We start from the raw sequence: 9,621 nt of genomic DNA, 5'->3' as shown, positions 1-9,621 counted from the left end.
TCCTCAATTTCTCCTTTTGGCGTGTTATTGCAGGTTGTAACTATTACAGCTCCAAAACAAGGTTTGATTCAGATGAGATTTACTATGCATCAGCCACTATTCCCTCTCACACCCCACACTTATAACTTTTTTATAGAGTGTGAGGGTATTTTTCATAGGATATGGGATGATGAATAGTCTCTGATGAGAAGAATTTTTCAATTTAGATTTGATTCAATGGATTCAAAAATAAATTGGTCAGAAAACAAACTGATTTTAGTATATTTTTTTAATTGTTTATTGAACCGCTTCAATAAGCTTATTTTAGCCGATTCATATCGATTTTATAAAAATTATATAGATTCAAATCATATTCTTAACTAATTAATGAATTTATATATATTTTTTTATTTTTTATAGATGATTTTCAATGCTTAAATTATATTATGTTATTTTTAATATTTTTTAGTAATTGAATGCGTCTTTCCCTATTGATCTAAAACCCGTTTCGAGCATCGTTAAGAAGAAAAAAATCACAACTCACTAATAGTTATTTTCTTAATTATTAAATAAAAAAAAATGTAAATATCCAAACTATAATTTAGAACGATAACATTTGATGATGTTTGAGAAATGAGATAAGATGAAAAATTTGTAAATAATATTGAAATGGTTTGAGTTATAATCTTTTATAGAGTTTTGAGAAAATAGAAAAAATTTTGAATAAAAATATTATAAAGTTAAAATATTATTTTTATTTTGAGATTTGAAAAAATTGAATTATTTTTTATATTTTATTTAAAAATTTGAAAAAATTATAATAATTAGATAATGATTAGATAAAAATATTAAAAATTAAAAATTAAAAAATATATATTTAAATGATGTTTAGAACTTGAAATGTGCTAAGATGATCTCAGCATACAAACAATTTAGGCCAAATGTCATTATCCTTGTGTCAAATGTTCGCCCTTCTTGATGGCAAAGGTGGGTTTAGTTGGGTTTTTTTAGGGCTGTTTTTGGGATATCCCTCTCTTTACAGCTTTCACCTTGGAATTTTCAAAGAAGATGATATCATCAAAAACGGGAGGGGCTGATTTTCAAAACAGCTGATCTCGTGAACTCTGCAATCCTCGACCACAAAAATGTGGATTGCCTTTTATGCACGTGATAATCACATGCCACGCCTTTTCTCTTCTTCTTTTACTTTGCAATTATGGGCATTTACAAATCTGGTCAAAGAGTAATTACATCTTTCACCTGTCACTAGCATTTATTTTTATTTTATACCCTAAATTATAAAAACTTTTACTCTTAAACTATCTATATTTGTTCATTTGTATAATCGGTTAATAGCTATATTTTTACTGATGGCTGAGTGTTTTTTACAAGCGTCAGTTCGTTTTTTGGGTTTATTGAGCTAAGATCTAGAGAGCATGTGGAAAAAGTGTACATGCTAGATTGAATTTAGCTCAAAAGAATAATTACTGCTGTTGCAGCAGGTATGTGTGATGAGGAAGTGGAAGATGGTAGTCATGCTTTGTGCCGCAGATGTCCTGTTATTAGTCAGTCAGCTTTGGGTCAATAGAATCAACTCCTTTTTTTTTTTTTTTTTTTTTAATTAATTTATTATTATTAATTTATTTTTTAGAAAACTTAGATAGGCACTCCTGAGCCAGTCAAGGTAAGATATGATTTATTAGTTTGGGAAATAATGAAAGCATAAAATTTTGGATAGATTTCTAACAACCTCTTGGGGAGTATGAAAATAGAAAAATGCTACTCTCACTACAGTTGGATCTCGATTGGGTCCCGACAATTTTTTTTTTTTTTTTAATTTAGAGATTAAGAAAGTGTTTTTTAATGATGTTATGAATTTTTTTTTAAATGTTCAAGGGTATAAAAAAATTGAATGAAAAAAAATAAAATCAAAAACCTCTTTACCCTTATCAGACCCGTCTCATGCTACACCCTTGTATAGCACTACTCTATGGAAATATATAAATTTGAGGTTGTTTCGGAATGAAAATGTAGCAGCTCAAGAGATAATTGATAGCTAGCTGCATATCTTGTGTGGAGAGTTATAAAGAAGTTAGAACTAATCTTTTTTATTTTGTCAAGTTGGAACTAATGATCTGTTAGTTATCATAAAGGACTGTTTGTTTAGGGATTTCAGGTCTGATGTTAGAAGATGATTCAATCATTATTGATTCCCTTTAGTGATGTTGAGCTTGGTCATGTAAGAAGAGAGGGGAATGAAGCATCACATCTCCTGGCAAGAAAAGCCAGATTAGTGGAGGATATGTCAAGCCCGGTACGTACCCAAGGGTGAACCCTGTGACTTGAAACCCATAATAATAAGAAAACTTATATACAATAAACATCTAAAATCAAATGTCTCCAAATCCTTCCAAAGAAAGTAAACTCAACACTACTACATATTTTCAAAAATTTCACCAATCCACTACTGCTACTTGATTCTTATCATCTCATATTTCTCTCATTGTTCTATCACGTGCCATTTATTCCAACTATCACAACCATCAGTGTTATCTGAAAAAAATGATGGAGATAAATGGGTGAGTTCACTAACTCAGCAAGCAATGAACCTATACTAGTGTGTAAGCACAAGTCAATTACAAAATGCAGAACAAAATAGAATCTCAAAATAACAGAGCCATATTTGAAAAATATTTATTTACAACAAGAACAAGAACAAAAACAAAAACAAAAATAAAAACAATAATAATATAGACAAAAGACCTTTGGCATAAGTATAACTGAAATAGCATCATAATATAATAGAGACCATGTTTAACCTCCGTGATAGGGTTGTGCAAACCTTGGCGGTCAACGTAACATAAATAAAAATAAAATCTTCCCATTTTAAACTCGGTGCACCAAGTGTGCACATAGGAAATACCATGTGGAAAACCACTTTGTCTCCAAAGTGGATGTCCTAAAAAACAAAGATGTTGGTACTAACATAATAATATAACCTACAGCTTTACACCCATGATAAGGTCAGAACAGAAGCATAAACCAAATATTATGACAATGGTTTTTTCAATGTAATATCATATTAGAACAGAGTATTAAGCAGATAAATATCATGTAATCATATAAAAACTTTAGACTTCATATTCGGTTTTTATATAATTAAGAATAGAGTACCAAAAATACTTATTTCTATACCAATCATGATAGAAAAATATTTCATTTTCTTGTTAGGATATAAACAATAATTAAGGAAATGACCGATGTTGTTTTCATAACAAAATATACAATTTGTTTACAAAATCAACCTTATTAAGTTTTTGGAAAAATTTAGCACAGGAGTATCGCTTACCTAAACTTTTTAACATCTCTAAATTTCTTCACAATAGTGGCAAGTGAATATCAATCGTCACATATAAAATAGACACATAATTTGCATCAATTTCTAGTTGTACATAAATTTATACCTAAGCACGTACTTGAAATTAGGGGTGGCAATTCATGTTCGCGGGTAGTATTCGTGTTGTGTCAAGTTATGGACATTCAACTATATGAGTCAGTCTGAACACGATCTGTTAAGTTAAACGAGCCAGATATTCAAAACCTAACATGACCCATTCAAATAACATGTCGTGTCGTATAACCCTTTTTGACCCTTTTAATAATTAATTAGAATGGGGTAACATGACACAATTCATTTTAGCCTGTTTAATGTAAATGGTTAAACTAACCCGTATAACCCATTTGGCCTGGTTAACATAATCTCACATAAAAATTAAAATCTACATTTATTAGTAGCTACAATATAATAATAATAAAGCTACATACAAACAAAAAATATCAATATTTTTTTTTCCAGATTTTAACATATAATAAAATCAATATTATAAACTCAACAATAACAAATATGAGTATAAGTCCAGAATGACAATATCAACAATAAAAATATAAACATATTGAGAAATACCAATATTAAAATCCAACAATTATAAAATTTTAATTTTGAATTTAAATTTAAACGGGTTATAACTGTGGTTGATTTCGGGTTAAGTAGGTTCATCCGTTATTAACCGTGTCTTAACGGGCCAACCTATTTTGACCTGAACCCATTTATGTTAAACCAAAACCTACTAACTTTGTGTCGTGTTCTTGTTAGGTATATGAGTCGTGTCGCATATTACTATCCCCACTTGCAATTAAAACCTAAAATATAAGATGACCTATATTTTCTTAAAGCCTAAAATCCTCGTAATGCTAAAAATATCTCCGCATCCAAACATTTGTTTTCTCTTAATTTTGTTATAGGAAATCATCATAAATAATAAACCCTACGGTCAACACTAATTGGGCATGGTTATTTTTATAATTGAGTTGTCTTAGAGAGGGAGAGAGAGAGAGAGGACAATGAAGAGAGATATTGAAGGGAAGCTAACATGGAGACAAAGAGAGAGAGAGAGAGCTTATGTTGGCCAAGTCGTGTCACATATTACTATCCTTACTTGCAATTAAAACCTGAAATATAAGATGACCTATATTCTCTTAAAGCCTAAAATCCTCGTAACGCTAAAAATATCTCTGCATCCAAACATTCTGTTTTCTCTTGATTTTATTGTAGAAAACCTTCATAAATAATAAACCCTACAGTCAACACTAATTGGGCAAGGTCATTTTTTATAATTTAGCTATCTTAGAGAGGGAGAGAGAGGACAATGCAGAGAGATATAGAGGGGAAGCTAACATGGAGAGAGAGAGAGAGAGATCTTATGTTGGCCGAGAGAGAGAGAGAGAGAGAGCGAGAGAGTGGGGGGAGCTATACTGAGAGTGGAGGAAATGTGGCACCCCTGGCTCTCGGTTGTGGTTTGGTGAGGAACCGCTGTGCCCGGGATGCATGCTGCTAGATCCTTTACGTTCGTAGGAATATTGTGTGTTTATATGCCAAGTAGACGTGTGTATCAAAGTCTCAACGAAATTGTAAATGGTATTAGTCGGACACTAACAATAATAGTAGCAAAGAAATTGAACATTGCTTGCTCATTAATGAAAATATCCACAAGTCACTGCACTCTTATCCAAACTATAATTACAAACAAAATTTTTCATCATCCTACTCAAAATATAATACGCCATAAATTCTTTGTTGCCTAAATGCAATAAACATCCTAAATTTTATAAAGATTATAGACTTAATGGAGACAAGCCTCCATGGCTATTCCTCAGGCTGCATTGGTCCTTCCTCCTTGAGCTACATCTGTATCAAGTTCTACGGTTCTGAGAGGTAAAACCGTAGTGGGACTACCATGATGAGATTTCAATGAAACCTTAGTAAGTTAAAACCCATAATAGCGCTAACATTGCAAGACAATGATAATGATCATGAACAAACAAGTTTCATATAAATAAAGGCTAAAACCACATAAATTATGAGTATACCGAGGAACCATCCTTTAAGTAAAACAACATAATCATGAATCATCATATATATTACCGAGTATGGGGAATCACTTTACCCAATCAACACGGGAAATCTTTCTACCAGAGTTAATACATGAAATCTTTCCTCCAAGGCCATACAGGGAATCACTCCACCCAATCAATACGGAGAATCTCTCAACCCAAGTAAACACATAAAATCTTTCCATCAAAATAATCACTCAATAAACACAAGAAATCTCTAGACCCGAGTTAACAAGCTAAATCTTTCCTCCAAAATAATGTGAGGAATCACTCAACCCAATCAACACGAGAATCTCTCTACCTAAGTTAACACTTGAAATCTTTCCACCAGAATAATACGGAAATGCTCCACCCAAGAAACACGGGGAACGTCTCTACCTGGGTTAACATGTGGAATATCAAAGTAATCAATAATCATAATGAGAAACAATATACTCTTTCATGAGAGAAAGAGGTCGAGAAGTAAAAGATGAATATCTTGAAGATACCCACATACATTTACTGCACATTACTAGCATAGTCATAAGAGCGAACCTAACTAGACAGTAAATTAAGGTTGTGTTGGAGTTGTTGATCTCCTTGTCGATGAAGACTCCGAGCTTTTAGCCTTCTACCTTTGAAGTTCCACACAGAAAGAGAGAAAAACTAAGTGGGAGAACTGAAGGGTTGTAGCCTGTGGTGGACTACGACTTAGATTTATAGTGGCACACATGGTGTGGCATTGTCGTGAAGGGGGAGGCGACATGGGGGAGGTTGGGCAGGTGGTTGCTTCGGTGGCTAGAACAACAGTGGGACGCGGGTCTACGATGGTGTACAATAGGGGCTGAGGTAGTGGGCCTAGTGGCTTCCGTCATACAGGAGAGAGTTCGACAATGTGAGGTGGTGGTTTACGGAGGTTTGTGTCTATGGGCCTTGATATTCTCATTGTTGGTTTCACGTGGTCTATGGGTAGTGTTGAGCATGATTACGTCGAGAGTCCTCCATGACCTGCTAGGAGGTGCTTTGCTGTGTGAAAGGATGAATTACATGAATGGTCCAATGGAGTGGTGTCGCATGCAGTCGGTTACTTTGGCAAGGTTATAGACGCTGGGTGTAAGGGACGAAGGAGTTTTGGATTGTGGGAACCCTAGTTTGTGAAGAGGAAGATGAACTTACGTGCATGGGGCTAACGGTGTATGTATATATAACAGTTGGGTAGGGTTTCTGCAATTGGGTCATGGGTCCTTTCCTATGGGTCTTGGGCTGATTTCATAGGCTTAGTCACTTAACAACTCTAGCGAGATGATCTTAAATTCCAAAATGAGCTCAACTCATCCAATAAATATTTTTGGGCTTTTAAATAAATTCTTGAGCCTAATACCATTTAAATGGAGGCCCACTTGATCCATAAAATATTAGATGTGCTTTAATCTGATTATTGAACCCAATAAAACCATTAATCCACTATAATAACTTTTGGGCCCGTGGTCTATTAAAAATTATCCAATAAATCTTAATTGGGCTTCTCAAAAATATTAGTCTATTAATACCATCTAGAATTCTCCACCGAACCGTAATGAGCATTTAAATCTATGTTATGATAGGATACACTTCTATGGTGGCATGAAGCCCCTTTATTAATCTCAGCTCGGGCTAATCATGATGGTGTAATGTAATTTCAACTTAGTTTTCCATAAAAAAAAATTAAATTTTATTATTTTTAACCTAGTTTAGGTTTGGGGTAATTACAGTTATTTCAAGTGAATAAAGCAAGTTTTCATTTGATGGTGGTTTGGTATTTAGATACAAAGATAGAAAGATACATTGGATTTCTTGGAACACAATGGACTTGGCATGTTTTAATTTGGTAATGCTAGCCAAACAAGCGTGGAGATTACTTAAATATCCTAATTCACTAGCCTCTCAAGTCTTAAAGATGAAATATTTTTCAGGAAAATCTATTTTTAGGTAAAACTTGGAAGTAGACCCTCATTTATATGGAGAAACATACTTGCAACTTGATCTTTGCTTGATGAAGGTGTTATTTGGAGAATAGGAAATGGGCAGCAAGTGCAGTTTTGGAAAGATAAATAGTTTCCAAAACCCAGTTCCTTTAAAATACAAAGTGCTGTGAAGATTGTTGATGAAAATGCAAAGGTTCAAGAGTTAATTGATCGTGATACTAATCAATGGAGACCTGAGTTGATTGATGAAATTTTTTCTCTTGATGAGGTTGCAACAATTAAAAGGATTCTAATTAGCCAATGTAGTAGTCCAGATAAGAGAATTTGGAAAGGAACTTCAAATGGCCAGTTCAAAGTGAGAAGTGCATACTATATGCATAAAGAGGTACATACAAAAGCTCAAGGACATGCATCTTGTAGCAGAAATCAGAAATCAGAAACACATTTGGTCTGCAATTTGAAACCTAAAAATCCCCCTAGCCAAAAAGATTTTCTTATGGAATGCTTGTCTAGAAGCAACACCAACAAATGTAAATTTGTTCAAGAAAAAAGTTTTGGAAAATCTAAAATGTCTTAATGAAGAGGAATTAGTGATCCATACCTTGTGAAAATGCACTATTGTACAGGACATTTGGGGTCAGTGTTCTAAAAGAATCCAGAAAAGCAATTTCTGCATGCAATATTTTTTGGATCTATTTGGAGCTATGAATGCTGTTTACGATAAAGAGGAGATGGAAGAATTTTCAGTTATAGTAAGAAGAGTTTGGCAGAGAAGGAATTTGTTTGTTTTCCAATCTGATTTCATTCATCCAAATGTTGTGGTGCAACAGTCGAAGAGCATATTGCTAGAATTGAGAAGTTTACAAGATCCAAGAAATGCAGATCCTAACATAATAAGCAATTCGGTTCAACAATGGATACCTCCTCCACAAGGTACTCTGAAAATAAATTGGGATATTGCTATGAGCAAAATTAAGTGTAAGATATGTATTGGAATCTTGTTAGAGATTGGGAAGGCAGAGTTTTAGCTTGCGTGAGGATGAATAGGCCAATGTTTTCATATGCTTTACTTGCAGAAGGTATTGGTGTTTATCAAACTATCTTATTTGGGCTTGAGTTGGGGTTGAATCAAATTATTCAGGAGGGTGATTCATTACAAGTTATCCATCATATCACTAAAGCAAATGAATCTTGGACCAGCTTTGGAATGATAATTGGTGATATCAAGGAGAAGATTCTTCACTATAGTAGCTGGATGGCTCAACATGTGAGAAGAGAGGTTAATGGTAGCTCATATTTTGGCACAAAATGTCATTTTTTCCCGATACTATTGTCAACATGGAGGATTATCCTTCATGCATTTGTTCTTTCATTTATATGAGTTAATCAATAATATTGGTTTTCTTAAAAAAAAAAAAGTGAATAAAGCTCAAATTTCTATCATAATCTGCTACTTACCGAAATGTGTATAGAATACACAATTCATATCATTGGTATGACATATTAATTTGCAAGAGAAGTCTAAAACTGAATTTCCTTACAAATTAACTTCAGTCATATCAAAAGTGTAAGGGATGTGTTGTCAAGACCTGTCTATAAGTATAATTTTTCTTTTAAGAATAGAATCTAAGGCTGGTTATGTAGTTCTTATATTTATCTAAGAGTGATGCTACTGCACCGCTCCAGTTATATTGCTCACTTTGCTCCATTGATGTAGTTCCACATGACTTATTAAAATAAATAAAAAATATATTCAAAATAAAATGACGTCCCAAAACACGAAACAAGAAAAATTGAAATCCTAAGTTCCCTTTATCCCTCTCATGGTTGTATTTTTAATTTTTTTTTTTTGTGTGGTGTCACATTAATGGAACAAAGTGAAACTGGGGTGACATAGTAACATTTTTCTTTATCTATTTAATTGAAAGGCTTTTACTTTGTAGACATATTTCAATACGATGCCCAAGTGTTAAGCCACCGAAGTATTGTTTCTTCCAAAAGAACTTATAGTTCAATAGCACATATTTGTTCTTTTAGAAGAAAATAAATAAAGATTCGTAACTACATCCAAAATAAGGAGTTAATATAACAACAATCAGATGCTCTCAGTATCAGTTTAGATTTTATTCCTTACAACTAAAGGAGGAAACTCAAAAAAAGGAGAAAGCCCAAGCAGCTGAACCTTATGGAGTAATAATGTTAATACCTTCTGTAAAAATATAGATTTCATTAAATCTTTTTTTTACAC

Source organism: Juglans microcarpa x Juglans regia, chromosome 6D (assembly GCF_004785595.1).
Source record: "Juglans microcarpa x Juglans regia isolate MS1-56 chromosome 6D, Jm3101_v1.0, whole genome shotgun sequence".
NCBI lineage: Eukaryota > Viridiplantae > Streptophyta > Magnoliopsida > Fagales > Juglandaceae > Juglans > Juglans microcarpa x Juglans regia.
Note: the sequence above shows the minus strand (reverse complement) of the source record.